The sequence below is a fragment of the Molossus molossus genome, unplaced genomic scaffold (genome assembly GCF_014108415.1).
Source record: "Molossus molossus isolate mMolMol1 unplaced genomic scaffold, mMolMol1.p scaffold_m16_p_2, whole genome shotgun sequence".
In the NCBI taxonomy this organism is placed as follows: Eukaryota; Metazoa; Chordata; class Mammalia; order Chiroptera; family Molossidae; genus Molossus; species Molossus molossus.
In genome coordinates, this window is record NW_023425355.1 from 110,288,464 (window position 1) to 110,303,047 (window position 14,584).

The window sequence follows — 14,584 nt, forward strand, 5'->3', positions numbered from 1 at the left end:
TAGCTTTGTTGTCCATGTCCATTTTCATGCATAAAAGCATATAAGTTCTGTGGTTTATCTCTGCTGCACCACCCCCTCTTCTGGGGATTGTCAGTCTATACCCCACTTCCATGTCTCTGGGCCTACCCATTCCGCAGACTCTTATGTTCATTATATTCTACGAATAAGTGAGATCATATAATATTTGTCTTTCTCTGTTTGGCTTGCTTCACTTAGAATGACACTTTCCAGGTCCCTTCATGTTGTCTCAAAGGATAAGAGATCTTTCTTTCTTACAGCAGCATAGTACTCCATTGTGTATATATACCACTGCTTTTTTATCCATTTGTCTACTAATGGACAATTTGAGCTGTTTCCAGATCTTAGCTATTATCAATAGTGCTGCTACAAACAGGGGTACATATATTCTTTCTGATTGGTGTTTCAGGCTTCTTAGGGTATAGTCCTAGAAGTGGGATCACTGGGTCAAATGGCAGTTTATTTTTTAATTTTGTAAGGTAACGCCACAGTGTTTTCCATAGCGGCTACACCAGTTTGCATTCCCACCAGCAGTGTACTAGACTCCCCTTTTCTCCACACCCTCGCCACCACTTGTTGTTTGATGATTTGTTGATGGCGGCCATTCTGACAGGCGTGAGGTGATACCTCATTGTTCTTTTAATTTGCATCTCTCTGATGATTAGTGATGTTGAGCATTATTTCAACGTCTCTTGGCCATTTGTATGTCCTGTTTGGAGAGGTGTCTATTTAGTTCCTCTACTCAGTTTTTAATTGGGTTCTTTGTCTTCCTTTTGTTGAGTTGAATTACCACTCTACATATATTGTAAACTAACCCCTTCTCTAATATATCATTGGCAATTATGCTCTCCCATACTGTGGGTTGCCTTCACATTTTCATGATTGTATCTTTTGCTGTGCAGAGGTTTTTAGTTTCATTTTCTCCTTTGTTTCTATTGCCTGAGGTGACGTATCAGTGAAAATTCTGCTGCACGTGATGTCTGGTATTTTGTGGCCTACATTTTCTTCCAGGATTTTCATGGATTCACGAGTCACATTTAAGTTTTTTTTTAAATAATTTTGAGTTTATTTCTGGTGTAAGATGATAGTCTAGTTTCATTTTTTTGCATGTAGCTGTCCAATTTTCCCAACACCATTTATTAAAGAGGCTGTCTTTACTCCACTGTATGTTCTTGCCACCTTTGTCAAATATTAATTGAGAATATTATCTTGAGTCCATTTCTGGGTTCTCTGTTCTGTTCCATTAGTCTATATGCCTGATCTTGAGCCAGTACCAGGCTGTTTTGATTATGGTGGCTTTGTAGTATAATCTGAAATCTGGTAATGTGATCCCTCCGACTTTCTTCTTCTTATTCAAGATTGCTGTGGCTATTCGAGGTCTTTTTTGGTTCCATATGAACTTTTAAAGTATTTGTTCTAGTTCTGTGAAGTATGTTGTTGGTATTTTGATGGGGATTGCACTGAATCTATAGATTGCTTTGGGTAGTATGCACATTTTAATGATGCTGATTCTTCCGATCCATGAACAAGGTATGCGCTTCTTCTCTTTTATATCTTTCTCTATTTCTTTATTCAATGACCTGTAGTTTTCTTCAAATGGGTTTATTATTTATTCGGTTAAGTTTATTCCTAGGTATCTTAATTTTTTTGCTGTGATGGTAAATGGGATATTTTAATATATATTTTTTAATCTTTATTGTTGAATGTATTACAGATGTTCCTCATTTTTCCCCCCTTGAAGCCCCTCCCAACTCTCACCCCCCCCCCCGCCTTTTCTCACACTATTGTCTGTGTCCATTGGTTATGCATATATGTTCTTTGGTTTATTTCTTCCCACCCCAAACCCTTTCTTTTTTGAGGTTTGTCAGTCTGGCAATGAATTTTTACTTCTTAATCACTTAACTTTTTTCACCCATTCCCCCAAGCCCCCTCCCATCTGGCAACCATCAAAATGTTCTCTGTATCTATGAGAATGTTTCTGTTCTGCCTGTTCATTTTCTCTGTAGATTCCATTGTTGATAGATATGTATTCATTGCCATTTTGTTTGTACATATATTTTATCTTTTTCTTCCAAAAGACCTTTCATCATTTCATACAATAACGGTTTGGTGGTGATGAACTCCTTTAATGTTTTCTTGTCTGGAAAACTCTTTATATGGCCATTGATTCTGAATGACAGCTTTAAAGGATAGAGTAATCTTGGTTATAGGTTGTTGCTTTTCTTCACTCTGAATATTTCTTGCCATTCCCTTCTGGCCTGCAAAGTTTCTTTTGAGAAATCAGCCGACAGCCTTATGGGAACTCCCTTGTTGGTAACAAACTGCTTTTCTCTTGCTGCTTTTAAGATTGTCTCTTTGTCTTGAACCTTTTTGTATTTTGATGATGATGTGTGTTGGTGTGGGCCTCTTGTGGTTCATCTTTTTTGGGACTCTCTGTGCTTCCTGGACTTGTATGTCTGTTTCCTTCACCAAGTTAGGAAAGTTTTCTGCCATTATTGTTTCAAACAGGTTTTTAATTTCTTGTTCCCACTCTTCTCCTTTTGGCACCTCCAAGATGCAAATGTTGGCATGCTTGAAGTTGTCCCAGAGGCTCATTGCACTATCCTCATGTTTTTGGATTCTTTTTGCTGTTCTGATTGGGGGTTTTTTGCTTCCTTATATTTCAAATCGATGGTTTGCTTGTTGGATTTATGTACTCTACTATTGAATCTGTGTAAATTATTTTTTATTTCAGTTAATGCCTCTTTCGTTTCTGACTGTGCCTTCCATGATTTCTGACTGGTCCTTTTTTATGCTCTTGAGGCCCTCCCTAAGTTCACTGAGGTTCTCACTAAGTTCATTGAGCATCCTTATAAGCAGTATTTTAAACTCAGCATTCGTTAGGTTTCTTATCTCCATTTCACTTTGTTCTCCTCCTGGGGTTTTGTTCTGTTCTTTCGTTTGGGACCTGTTTCTTTGTCTCCTCCTTTTGGCTGTCTCCCTGTGTTGTATCTGTGTATTACTTAACGAGTGGTATGGGGCTCGCTGAGACCAGATGCTGCTTGTTTGAAAGAAATTAGGAAAACCTGAAGCAGGATCCAAGACAGGCCGATCCTATGGTTAAGCAATTGGCAACAGCTTGGGTGGGCCAGAAAGTTGGGTGGGGCGGGGCCTCAGGGAGTCAGCAGGGCGGGGCTACCAGTGTGAGCCAGGTTGCTGGAGTCCCAGATATGGCGACTGTCTGTCGCCCCATAAAAGGGCTCACCAAAGGAACAAAGGCCTCTGACAGCACGTTTGTCCTGGAGAAAGGCCCCTCTCCAGCCTTCGCTCCAGTGCCAAACAGCTCAGTTCTTCCCTGTATGTATCTGATGCCCCTCACGCTGCCTCCCCTCCAAGATTAGAAGGAGTGAGTCCGATAAGTCTGTGCACGGGCCCTTTAAGGAGCTGCCTGGGGCTCCAGCTGCTTCAGCTTCCCTGACCCTCAGTTCCTGCTGGTTTTTCCAGCCAGAAGTTATGGGGACTTCTCTTCCTGGCACTGGATCCCTGAGCGAGGCACCTGGTGTGGGACGGGGACTGCTCAGTCCTCAGGGAGGACCTTCCCTGCTGAAGTATCCTCCTGATTTTTATCCACCACATGTGGGTGTGGGACCAGACCGTTGCGCCTCCACCCCTCCTACCAGTCTGGATATGGCTGCTGCTTTAATTCCATAGTTGTAGGACTTCGATTTAGCTTGATTTCAGGCGATTTCAAATGATGGTTGTTCTGTAGTTTAGTTGTAACTTTGATGTGGTTGTGGGAGGACGTGATACCACATTTACCTAAACCGCCATCTTGACCTGAAGTCGGGATTAATTTTTTAGTTTCTCTTTCTTTGATTTTATTATTGGTGTATAAGAATACCATTGATTTCTTGACGTTAATTTTGTATCCTGCTATTTGGCCAAATTCATTTATTAAGTCTAGTAAATTTTTGATGGAGTCTTTGGGGTTCTCTGCATATAATATCATGTCATCTGTAAATAATGACAATTTCACTTCCTTCTTTTTCATTTGGATCATTTCATTTTTCCTCCTGCCTGATTGCTTTGGCTAATCTTCCAGTATTATGTTAAGTAAGAGTGGTGAAAGTGGGCATCCTTGTCTTGTTCCTGTTCTTAAGGGATATGCTTTTAATTTTTTGCCCATTGAGTATGATGTTGGCTGTAGGTCTTTCATATATGGCCTCTATTATGTTCAGATATGATCCCTCTATTCCCAGATTGCTGAGCGTTTTTATCAGAAATGAGTGCTGGATTTTGTCAAATGCTTTTTTGGCATCTATAGATATGAACATATAATTTTTATCTTTCATTTTCTTTATGTGGTGTATCACATTTATTGATATGCAAATATTGTACCAGCTTTGCATCCCTGGGATGAATCCCACTTGGTCATAGTGAACAATTTTTTTGATGTGTTGCTGGATTCAATTTGCTAGTATTTTGTTCAGGATTTTGACATCTATGTTCATCATGGATATTAGTCTGTAGTTTTCTTTCTTTGTAGTGTTTTTTTCTGGTTTTGGAATTAGAGTTATGCTGGCCTCATGAAGCAAGTTTGGAAGTGTTCCTTCTTTTTAAATTTTTTTAAATAGTTTGAGAAGAATTGGTATTAATTCTTTTTCGAATATTTGGTAAAATTCCCCTGTAAAGCTGTTCTGGCCTGGGCTTTTGTTTGCTGAGAAAGTGTTGATTACATCTTCAACTTTTTTGTTGTTATTGGTCTATTCAAGTTTTCTATCTCTTCCTGGTTCAATTTTGGAATACTATGTGTTTCTAGAAATTTCTCCATTTCACTTAGATTGTCAAATTTGTTGCCATATAATTGTTCATATTATCTGTTAACAATACTTTGTATTTCTGTAGAGTCAGTTATTATTTCTCCTCTTTCATTTTGGATTTTGTGTATTTGGGTTCTCTGTCTTTGTGTCTTGGTGAGTCTAGCTAAGGGTCCATCAATCTTGCTTATCTTTTCAAAGACCAGCTCTTTGTTTCATTGATCCTTTGACTTGCTTTTTTGGTCTCCATGTAATTTATTTCTGCTCTGATCTTTACTGTTTTCTTTCTTCTGCTTGCTCTCGGGTTTTCTTTTTGTTTGCTTTCTAGTTCTTTAAGTTGTGAAGTTGGATAGTCTATTAGAAATTTTTCTTGCTTCTTGAGGTAGGCCTATAGTTCTATGAACTTGCCTCTCAGAACTGTTTTTGCTGCATCCAATATTTTGTGTTGTTGTGTGTCCATTTTCATTGATTTTCAAGAAGTTTTTAATTTTTCCTTGATCTCCTTGGTAACCCATTCATTGTTCACTAACATGCTATATATCATTCATGTTTTCATATGTCTTGGCATTTTCTTGTTGCAGTTGATTTCTACTTTCATGCCATTTTGATCTGAGAAGATGCTTGATATAATTTCAATCTTTTTGAACTTGTAGAGACTTAGTTTGTGCCCTACATGTGGTCTGTCTTTGAGAATGTCCCATGAGCACTTGAGAAAAAAAGGGAATTCTGCAGTTTTGGGGTGTAATTCTCTGTAGATATAAATGTACTTCATTTATAGCCTGTGTTTCTTTGTTAATATTTTGTTTAGAAGATCTATCCAGTGATGTCAGCAGGGTATTGAAGTCCCTGCTATGATTGTACTGCTTTTGATATCTCTTTTGAAGTCCTCCATAAGATTTTCAATATATATTGGTGCTCCTAAATTGGGTGCATATATGTTTACAAAGGTTATAACTTTCTGTTGAATAGATCCTTTCAATATTATGTAGTGACTTTCTTTGTTTCTAGCAGATTTTCAAATCTACTTTATCAGGTATGAGTATTGCTACCACAGATTTTTTGTTTTTTGTTTGCTTGAAAGATTGTTTTTCATCCTTTCATGTTCAACCTACGTGAGTCTTTTGTTGTGACGTGGGTTTCTTGTAAACAACATATATGTGAGTCATGCTTTCTTATCCAGTCAGCTACTCAGTGTCTTTTTTGGGGGCATTTAATGTATTTACATTTAAGGTGATTATTGATATATACTTATTTATTGCCATTTTTGTTTAGTGTGGTTATATTTTTTTCCTGTTTCTTCCACTAATTACAGCAGTCCTTTTAGCATATTTTGCAGTGCTGGTTTGGTCTTAATACATTTCCATTTTTTTTTTCTTTGTCTGGGAATCTCACTATTTAACCTATTTTGAATGATAGCCTTGCTGGATAGAGTAGTCTTGGATTCAGATCTTTGTTTTCCATGACTTTGATTACTTCATGCCACTCCCATCTGGCCTGTAGTGTTTCTGTTGAGAAGTTTGCTAAGAACCATATAGTGTTTCCTTTGTTGGTAAACTGTTGCTTATCTCTTGCTGCCTTTCAGATTCTGTCTTTGCCTTTAATTTTTGACATTTTATTTACTATGTGTCTTGGTGTGGGTCTGTTTGGGTTATTCTTACTTTGGGTTCTCTGTGCTTCCTGGACTTGAATGCCTTCTGCCTTCACCAAGTTAGGAAAGTTTTCTGTCAGTATTTTTTCAAATATATTCTTTAACCCTTGCCCATTTTGTTCCTTTTTGGGGACTTCTATGATGCAAATGTTATTATGGTCCCTGTTGTCCCACAGTTCTCTTAAGCTGTTTTCCTGTTTTTTAATTATTTTTTCCTTTTGGTTTTCTGAATGGTTGATTTTTCTACCCTGTCTTCTAATTTTTTGATCCGGTTCCTTGCTTCCTCTACTCTGCTGGTCAGTCTTTCCAGTGTGTTCTCAATTTCTGCTATGTCATTCATCATTTCCAGTGGGTTGGTTTTCAATGTTTTTATATCTTTACTATGGTGCAGATGTCCTTACTCTTGCTGTTGAGCTTCCTCAAGATCATCGCTCTGAACTCTACTTCTGAATATTTGCTTAGCTGTATTTTATTGATCTCATCTTCGATACAATTCTCTTGTTCTTTTATTTGAGATTTGTTTCTTTGTTTCACAATTTTGGCTATCATAGTGAGTTTTGGAGCCTGCCAAATTTTTCCTGCGGGTGTTGGTGTTCTGCTGTTTGTGGCTCCCTCTGCTGGGTTTGGATGAGCCTGGGTGAGCCCACGTTAAACACCACAGTCAAGTGTTACTTTCCTGGGTATATTTGCAAGCCCAGGAGTGCTTCAGCTATCCTCTAGCTTTTTCCTGGTGGCTAGTAGTCTCAGTTACTCAGTGCCTGGGAATGTAGGCCTGGTTTTCTGCATCAGAGAAATTTCCGAAGGTGGGATAGATGCTTCTTATAGATGGTTGTTAATGAGCCTCAATTTGCATTTCTTTGCCTCACCTGAGAAAGGCTGAATCTCTGAGGGGTGGGCCTGCTTCTTTTCCCCACAGCTTGGGGTAGGAGCACAATGGCCACTGTCCTTTGTGGCTGCAACTCAGCAAAAATTCTGAGTGCCCTCCAAATCTCAGGTGTCCCCACAGAGTTTCAGACCAGTCTGCCCTCCTTTTGCTGTAGCTCCCCAGTGAGTTGCTGTGGCTATTTTACCACTGTGTTCTGGCTATCTTCACTGTGGAGTGGGCTTGATTTTTGTTTACAAGGGCACTGCTCACAGCTAATACTGCTGCTGTCCATGGGCTCCCAGCCCACCATCCTCTTCAGCCTCTTCAGATTCTACCAGTATCCCTGGTTATATGGTCTTGTCCTGCAGCTTTTATGTTGCCTTTTTTCAAGGATTTGTCTTTATTTTTGTTGTAATTCCATTTTGGTCTTGGGAAGTCATCTGCATAGCTTCTATTCACTCCACCTTTGTTTTTCACATCTTCTATGCCTATCTTGTGCACAGCTGGGTTGCACAGGCCTTCCTGGTACCTCAGCACCCTGCAGGTCCCATAGGTAACTGGATTGCACAGTCCCTTTGGGTACCTGGCTCTGTGCATATGTTATGGACTGCTGGGTCATACAGGCCTCTCTGGTGCTTCAGCTCCCAGCAGGTCCTGTGGATATCTGGATGGCACAGTCCCTGCTGGGTTGTGCAGGCCTCTCTGATGCTTCAGCTCCCAGCAAGTCCCTTGGATATCTGGATGACACAGTCCCTGCTGGGTTGTGCAGGCCTCTCTGGTGCTTCAGCACCCTATAGGCCCTGTGGGTAACTAGATTTTGCAGTTCCTGCTGAGTCGCACAGGTCTCTCTGGTGCTGCAGCATTCCACAGGTCTAGGGGGAAAGTAGATTGCATAGTCTCTGCTGGGTCACACAAGCCTCTCTGGTGCTTCAGCATTTCGCAGGTCTCATGGTAAGTGGATTATACAGTCCCTGCTGGGTTGCACAGGCCTCTCTGGTGCCCCTGCACCCTGCAGTTCCCATGGGCAGCCAGCTGGATCACACCAGTGTCTCTTGAGCTTCGGCTTCCCACTGCCCTTGTGAGCTACTGGACAGCACAGGCCTCTGTGGAGCCCCAGGTCCCTCAGCTGGTGGCTGGAGAGTGCTGCTGCTTAGTGGGGCTCAACTCCTGCTCAGCTTTTGTTGTATTTTGAGGGGATGGGTCCCAGCTGCTCGTTTGTGCTTTTGTTGCCTGGAGATGGATTTCTGCTCCCCAGCCTCTGTTGCTGGGGGTATATCTCAACTCTGATCAGGCTGCTGCTATGGGGGATGGTGCTGGGCTCAGGGCTCTCTGTGGCTTCCACGACAGGCACCTTGGGAGCTCCACTACTGTGCACAGGTCTGTGTGGGTACAGAGTTGCCACTGGTTAGGTGGTGCCAGGTGCACTGGTGGGCTCAGGTTGCTGGGCCCTAGCCGCTCCCACTGCCTCCTCCCAGGGAAGACCTGGGATCTTCCAAAATGGTGGGACCTCCTCTTGGTGTAGGGAGAAGCATCCTGAAGGGCCGCTTACCGAGGTAGCTTGCTGCTCCCGTCCACAGCACAGGAACCTTCTGCTCTGAGTCTCAGAACTGCTCGGGGTTGGTTGTCCACCTTCATGTCCACTCATACTCTCTCAAACACTCACTCATCTCTCACATACTCAGGTACTGTGCCACCATCTTCCACCTTTATTCTTTTTTCCATATTTTCTTTTTTAAATCTCCATTTCCTTTTGGAAGGGTAAGTTATTTTTCACTAACTTTATCTTATAACATTTTAAAAAATTAATTTACATCAACAGAATACACTGAAATATCTTTCAGAGAGAAAATTAATTAATGCAACCACATAAACAGAATCATATATTTCCTGAACAAGTCTTATTTAATATTTGAAGTCACTTCCACACCTTTTTGAGACAGCCTTTTTTTTCATGAGTAGCTCTAGGCCTGCATCACTATTAAGAGATAACCTTGCTGGCTCACAGTCAATAGCTTGTTAGTAGGATCCTTTACCCCCAACTCTGGGCAGGAAGTTCATCATAGTGAAGCCGTCTGGTCTGACAGTAACAAAGCAGCTGGATAAAGTCATGGCTGTGATTCAGCCTGGAAATAGCCCATGATGATTTCTTACAGGTTTGTTGAATGACTGTCCATGGAAGGGAGGTCTCATGGACAATAATCTGAAAGGAATTGTATTTCTTGGTTTGAGGTTTGGAAGGTAGATACAAGTTGAGCTTTCCCACCCTCTATTTCATTAATGACTCATTAAATAATCTGAATTCTTAATGACAGAGTGATTTCTCTGCAGGTCTTAGAGTTTGTCAAAAACATCCAATTTATAAACCTAAACCAAGACAGTTTACATTATGGGTATATGTCTTGGCAGATTACAATCAACAACAAAAAATTATAGACAGGATGCCCCCTTGTATAGTCTTCAGCTAGAGTTCAGATTGTGCCAACATTTCCATTATAACCTATAATTCTAAGGGCCAAAATGGGAACAAGGAAGAGAATACCCCACAAGGGTCTAACCATTTCTGAGAAGAGTAGATTGGTGATTTTCCTGATTCAGACTTGGATGTGTATCTTCATGCAAATAAGAATAAAGATCAGATTTCGAGAGGACTCAATCAATTTTGACTGAGAGTTGAAACTCCTGATTTCTGTTGATGTAAGTCTGGTGATTTGCATTTTTGGCAGTCAACAATACTGTCATGCCTTCTAGGACAGCCACTGTGGGAAACTTCCACAGTTTTCTATTGAATTTCTTACATGGGAACTTTTGAGAAGAACTAAGAAATCTACTCTATTGTGGAACCTAAAACCATTGTGGAATCATTTGGAGCTGCATTAGGGTGAATAAAATGTGTCTGGGACCTGAAGATAGCTTTCTACTTTCTGGGATTTAGGTAAACGTGGGCCCTCAACAAATGCGCATCCAATTGAAACCATGGATGTCAACTCAGCTTTGTCTTGGATTGGTTGGCCAATGTCAAGTTACCTTTTCCCAGAAAACATGCAGTCCCTTTTCTAAGAGAAGGAACTCTGTTTGGCTAGTAAAGTTCACTGATAATTTGTGGGTTTACTGCCATATATGTGGCCAAAATGTGAGCACATCAGTCAGAGCTGGAGGATTTAGAGACTATAGGCTTTCCCTAGTGGCAAACTGGCCAGTGAAATGGTAGTAGATTAAATTTGTGTTCTAATTCTTAATTCTATCCTTGTAAGGGAATTACACATTTATATCTTTTGCCATGTGAGTTTGCAGAGACTCTCAGGAGAGAAAAATTATCCCTGACCCATTGACTTTGGCGTTGGCCATGTGTCTTGTTTTGGCCAAAGGAATATAAGTAGAAGTGAAAGGGTGCCAGATCCTAGCTTAGATCTTAAGGGGTATTGTATATTTCTACACACTTTTGTGTGTGTGTGTGTGTGTGTGTGTGTGTGTGTGAGCTGCCATTACATGTGAGAAGAACATGCTCCAGGTAGTTGCTGGCTCCAGAATGAAGAGAAATGTGGAACAAGCCTGACCACAGGTTGAAGTTTGGAGCTGAGCCTAGCTGAACTACAGATAATCCTCAGGTGTCTGAGCTAGAAATAAATGCTTATTGTTATAAGTCATCAAGTTTTGAAGTCATTTGTTACTCAGAGTTATTTCAGCAGAATCCTGATTAATAAACCTGGAACCCTCCATCTTCCCATGTTCAAATAATAAGATTTTAATTCTATCTGAAGAGGCCAGTTGTTATCAGCTGCCCCTATCCCATCATGAGACCACTAAAGCCATGTAAGTGAGATGACAAGCCCCTGGCAGTGAGGTGAACATCTCCTGAGGTACAGATATTAGGTGGGAGAGTCAAGGCTCAAATTCCTATATCCCCATGTCATAATAAAATAAATCCTTAATTTTACTCAGAAAACTGTTTAAATTACATAATCACGTGAAATAGCATAAACATTGGATATACAGTGTAGTCAAAACTAACCTAGATGATCTATGGACAGATTAATCCAGGAGGCACCATAAAGATTATGTACTAGTTTCAGAAATTTCTCCCAGAAATTTTCTCATCAGCCAGACATCATATATATATTTATATATGGTGTCCAGTTCCTGAATTCCAATGCTGTATGAATGAGACAGGAAGAAAAACATTCTATTAGAGATTGAGTGTTGATGATCTGGCATATCCCATAGTCACCACTTTAAATAGTGATAAAAATAGCTGTTAATTCTTCATTTCTGTTTTCATGCAGAACAAAATAGTTATTAACTCTTTATTTTGGGCCCTGGCCAGTTTTTCTCAGATGTTAGAGTATCAGCCTGTGGACCGAGGGGTCACAGGTTTGATTCTTGGTCAAGGGTACATACCTTGGTTGTAGGATTGATCCCCAGCCCCTGTGGTGTTGTGCAGGAAGCAAGAAATTGATGGGTCTTCTCTCTCTCTCTCTCTCTCTCTCTCTCTCTCTCTTTCTCTCTCTCTCCTCTTTCTTCCACCCTTCCACTCTATCTAAAAATCAATGGGAAAATATCCTCAGCTGAGAATTAAAAAATAATAACTCTTCATTTCTGTTTCAGTGCAAACCTGGATAGTAAGAAAAACTGTGATTATATCCTTAATGATCTTCTACAGTAGGCAGAGTTTGATGGAATAAACAAGGTTTTACTGAGTGGTAGCAATTTGACTCAGATGATCTTTTACAATATTTTATTTCAGCGTCATTAACAAAACATCTGGTACTATCAGTTAATTTGAGGTTACTTCACTTTCAAAAATGGCAACATATAAGTGTTTATTTATAATTTTTTCTGTTACATGGATACTTTATTATTATTAAAATATGCTGTTCCTTGAATAATCTAAGTTTTATTTATATTTTTATTGAAAGTCTTACTTTTGTCTGGTGGGAATGCAGACTGGTGCAGTCACTATGGAAAACAATATGGTGTTACCTCAAAAAATTAAAAATTGAACTTCCATTTGACCCAGTGATCCCACTTCTAGGAATATACCCTAAGAAGCCTGAAACACCAATCAGAAAGAATATATGTACCCCTGTTTGTAGCAGCACTATTGACAATAGCTAAGATCTGGAAACAGCCCAAGTGTCCATCAGTAGACGAATGGATAAAAAAGCTGTGGTACATATACACAATGGAGTACTATGCAGCTGTAAGAAAGAAAGATCTCTTATCCTTTGAGACTACATGGAGGGACCTGAAAAGTATCATCCTAAATGAAACAAGCCAAACGGAGAAAGACAAGTATCATATGATCTCACTTATTTTTGGAATATAATGAACATAACAGTCTGAGGAATGGGGTAGTCCCAGAGACGTGGAAGTAGGGTACAGACTGACAATCCTCAGAAGAGGGGGTCAGGTGTGAGAGATAAACCACAGAACTTATATGCATGTATGCATGAACAATGGACATGGACAACAAAGCTGGGACAGGGCTGGGAGGGAGGAGGAGGAGGGAATCAGTGGGGGAAAAAGAAGAAACATCTGTAACAAAAATTAATTAATAAAAAAAAGAAAGTCTTACTTTTGTTTAATTAATTTATTTATTTTGTTACAGATGATTCTCCTTTTTACCCCCACTGATTCCCCCCTCCCACCCCCTCCCTGCCCTGTCCCCAGCTTTGTTGTCCATGTCCATTGTTCATGCATACATGCACATAAGTTCTGTGGATTATCTCTCACCCACCACACCCTGTTCTGCGGATTGTCAGTCTGTACCCCACTTCCACGTCTCTGAGAATACCCCATTCCTCAGACTGTTATGTTCATTATATTCCACAAATAAGTGAGATCATATGATACTTGTCTTTCTCCGTTTGGCTTGTTTCACTTAGGATGATACTTTCCAGGTTTGTCCATGCCATCTCAAAAAATAAAAGATCTTTCTTTCTTATAGCTGCACAATACTCCATTGGGTATATGCACCACAGATTTATTACTTATTCATCTAATGATAGAAATTTGGGCTGTTTCCAGATCTTAGGTATTGTAAATAGTGCTGCTACAAACATGGGGGTACATATATTCTTAGGATTGGTGTTTTAGGCTTATTAGGGTATATTCCTAGAAGTGGGAAAGGCTAGTTCAATTTTTAATTTTTTGAGGTAACACCATGTTGATTCCATAGTGGCTGCACCAGTCTGCATTACCACCAGCAGTGTACTAGAGTCCCTTTTTCTCCACACCTTTGCCAACAGTTGATGTTTGATGATTTGTTGATGGAGGCCATTCTGACTGCTGTAAGGTAATACCTCATTGTTGTTTTAATTTGCATCTCACTGATGATTAGTGATGATGAGCATTTCTTCATATGTCTCTTAGCCATTTGTATGTCCTGTTTGGAAAGGTGTCTATTTAGTTCCTCTGTCCATTTTTTAATTGGGTTCTTTGTCTTCCTTTTGTAGAGTTGTATGACCACTCTATGTATATTAGAAATGAACACTTTATATGATATATCATTGGCAATTATGCTCTCTCATACTGTGGGTTTCCTTTCCATTTTGATGATTGTATCTTTTGATGTGCAGAAGTTCTTAGTTTGATGTAGTCCCGTGTGTTCATTTTCTCCTTTTCTTGTTGCCTTAGATGATGTATCAGTCAAAATTCTGCTGCATATGATGTCTGAAATTTGTTGCCTACAGTTTCTTCTAGGATTTTAATGGATCCATGGGCCATATTTAAGTCTTTTATCCACTTACAGTTTATTCTTGTGTATGGGGTATGGTGAAGGTCTAGTTTCACTTTATTGCATGTAGCTGTCCCATTTTTTCAACACCATTTATTAAAGAGGCTGTCTTTGCTCCACTGTATGCTCTTGCCACCTTTGTCAAATATTAATTGAGCATATTTCCTTGGGTGCATTTCTGGGTTCTCTGTTCTGTTCCACTGCTCTATATGCCTGTTCTTGTGCCAGTTCCAGGCTATTTTGATTACAGTGACCTTGTAGTATAACCTAAAATCTGGTAATGTGATTTCTTCTACTTTGTTTTGCTTTTTCAAGATTGCTGTGGCTATTTGAGGTATTTTGGTTCCATATAAAATTTTGAAGTATTTGTTCTAGTTCTTTGAAATATGTCGTTGGAATTTTGATGGAGATTGCATTGAACCTATAGATTTCTTTGGGTAGTGTGGACATTTTAATGATGTTAATTCTTCCAATTCATGAACAAGGTATGTGCTTCCACTATTTTATATCAGACTCTATTTCTT